This window comes from Tupaia chinensis, unplaced genomic scaffold, assembly GCF_000334495.1.
Source record: "Tupaia chinensis unplaced genomic scaffold, TupChi_1.0 Scaffold000215_1, whole genome shotgun sequence".
Classification (NCBI taxonomy): domain Eukaryota; kingdom Metazoa; phylum Chordata; class Mammalia; order Scandentia; family Tupaiidae; genus Tupaia; species Tupaia belangeri.
The window spans coordinates 151,409-154,506 of record NW_006159690.1 but is presented as its reverse complement, the minus strand read 5'-3'; the positions used below and the strand labels follow the sequence as shown (position 1 = coordinate 154,506).

The following is a 3,098-nucleotide window of genomic DNA, read 5'->3' as shown; positions in this document are numbered from 1 at the left end:
ATGAAGCTGTCTGTGGGCTAGTCATAAATGGCCTTTGCCATATTGATGTAATTTCCTTCTATCCCTAGTTTTTGAAGTGTTTTTTATCATGATTGGATATTGAATTTTGTCAAGTCATTTTTTCTTTTGCGTCTATGGAGATTATCATGTAATTTTATTCCTTAGTTCTGTTAGTGTGGTGTATCACATTGATTTTATATGTTGAGCCATCTTTGCATCCCAGGGAAAACCCCTACTTGGTCATGGTGTATGATGCTTTCAATGTGCTATTGAATTAAGTTTAACAGATTTTTTGCATCTACAATTATTGGAGGTATTGTCCTGTATTTTTCTATATAGTAGTGTTTTTGTCTTTGGTTTCAGGGTAATTCTGTGTTATAAAATGAATTTGGTATCTTCTTTGAGCGAGCTAGGCCAGCGGGTGTCACTGGGAAGTAGAGATGTTGCCGTGGCAGTTAGTGAGCCTGTGGGACATCTCTGCAGGACCTGGCCCTAAAGATAGCCACAATGGCTGAAAATGGTGATAATGAAAAAAATGGCTGCTCTGGAGGCCAAAACCTATCATGAGATTGAATATTATTTTGGAGACTTCAATTTGCCACAGGACATTTTTAAAGGAACAGATAAAACTGGATGAAGGCTAGGTACATTTGGAAATAATGTTAAAATTGAACAGGTTAAACCATCTAAGGACAGACTTTAATGTAATAGTGGAAGCATTGAGCAAATTCAAGATAGAACTCATGGAAATCAGTGAAGATAAAACTAAAATCAGGAGGTCTCCAAGCAAACCCCTCCCTGAAGTGACTGATTAGTATAAAAACGATGCTAAAAACAGATCTGTTTATATTAAACATCCCAACTGATGCAATCCTTGATGATATAAATGAATAGTTAGAAGGGAAAGTCGAAATACTAAGTATTCAGATGAGAGGAACATTGCAGAAAGCATTTAAAAGATCAGTATTTGCTGTGTTTGAAAACATTACATCTGCAAAGAAGTTTGTAGAGACCCCTGGTTAGAAGTACAAAGGCACAGAGATGTTAATACTTTTCAAGAAACATTACTTTGCAAAAAAAAAAATAATGCAGAAAGAAGACAGCATAAAGTAGAAGCTAAACGAGAGCAAGAAGGAAAATAGAGGCTAGCAGAAGATGCTGAAATGAAATCTTTAGAGGAAAAGATTGGATGCTTGCTGAAATTTGCAGGTGACTTAGATTAGACTTGCAGAGAAGATTTGCACATCCTTTTCTCAAATCAAGGTGAAATAAAATGGACAGATTTTATCAGAAGAGCAAAAGAGGGCATAATTCTGTTTAAAGAAAAAGCCAAGAAAACTAGGAAGGCCAAAGATGCAAATAATGCAAATAACCTACACAATTAAGAAACAAAGCAGTCACTTGGGAAGTACTAGAAGGAGAGGTAGAAAAAGCAGCATTGAAAAAAAATCATAGAAGATCAGCAAGAATCCCTAAACAAATGGAAGTCACAAGGTCGCAAATTTAAAGGAAAAGGAAATAAAACTGCTCAGTCTGGGTCCGCTAAAGCAAAAGTACAGTTTCAGGGAGAGAAAACCAAATTTGATAGTGATGATAACTTTGATGAGTATGAACCACCTTGACCAGTGAAAAGAGCAAGAGAAGAAACAGCCACAAAAGAACCTGCATCAAAACAACAGAAAACATAAAAGTGGTGTGGAGACCAGTAGTTTAGTGAACAAATTTTTTATTCATTTAAGTTAGGTTTAAACAGCCTTTGCCTTTGAAGCCTTTTAAAAAGAAAACCGAATTAGGTCCACTTCAATGTCCACCTGTAAGAACAGAACTTTTTTTTTTGTTGTTTATCTTGTCTTTTTGTTTTGTTTTGTTCCACTCCTGAGATTTTTAAAAAAATGTATAGTTCTGTTTGTGTTATTCAGATGATTCAAATATCAACAGGTAGACTCTTCTGCTAAATTGCTTTTGTAATATGAGAATGTATTAGTACAAACTAATAAAATATACATTATATAAAAGAAAAAATGAATTTGGAAGTGTACCCTTCTCTTCAATTTTTTTGGAAGATGTTGAGAAGGATTTGCATTATATTTTTAACAATTTGGTAGAATTCTTAGTTTTTGAACTCTTGTTACTGTGTGTCTGCATTTAATTTTCCTGACAAGCACTCCCTCGAGAACTTCTTGGAGATCTGGTCTGGTGCTGGTAAATTCTTTCAGGTTTTGTTTATCTAGGAATGTTCTTGTCTTTTCTTCCCTGTGAAGGATAATTTTGTTGGGTACAGTATTCTCGGTTGCAATTGCTTTTCCCTTAACACTTTGAACATATTTTCCCATTCTTTCCTCGCTTGCATTGTTTCTGATGAGAGGTCTGCTGTTAGTCTGATAGGGTATCCTTTGTAGGTAACTTGCCATTTCTCTCTTTCCAATCTTAGTATCTTGTCTTTGTCTGTGGTTTTGGTCAGTCTAGCTATAATGTGTCTTGGAGAAGATCTTCTTGGGTTGATTCTATTTGGAGTCCTTTGCATTTCTTGGGACTGGATCTTTGAGTGCCTCTCTAGGTTTGGAAAGTTTTCTTGTGGATTTCATGGAATAGATTATCAATGCCCTTATGAGTCTCTTCACCTTCTGGGATGCCAATTATCCAGATGTTTGATGGTATCTAGTATTTCTCGTATATTATTTTCAAATTCTTGGGAAATTTTTCTCAGTTTTCATGGTGGATTTTTCTAGGCCAGCAATTTTCTCTTCTACATCTGAGATTCTGTTTTCTATATGATCTAGTCTACTTTTAATACTTTCAAGGGAGATGTTGACTTCCTGTGTTATAGCCTTCATCTCTAACAGTTCCATCTGTGTGGGGACACGTTTAAAAGAGAGAGTCTGAGGTGTGGGAGAACTTGTCAGCTCCTTTCTTTTTTCTCTTCTGCAGTTGTCTCTCTTCTCTTTCATCTCTGTCAGCTTCGCCATTATGAATGTTCTAAATTCTTTATCAGACATTTCCATGATTTCCATTGAACTGTCTGTGGATGAAGAGGAGTTATTCTTTTCCCTTGGGGAAGAGGTATTTTCTTGCTTTCCCATATTTCTTGTGGCTCTGCG

General features: G+C 35.8%; 1 pseudogene; it reads left to right on the top strand.

The window, feature by feature from the left end:
- The first annotated feature begins 507 nt into the window (after positions 1-507).
- Positions 508-1,688, top strand: LOC102489461 (lupus La protein pseudogene; annotated as a pseudogene).
- Positions 1,689-3,098: the final 1,410 nt, after the last annotated feature.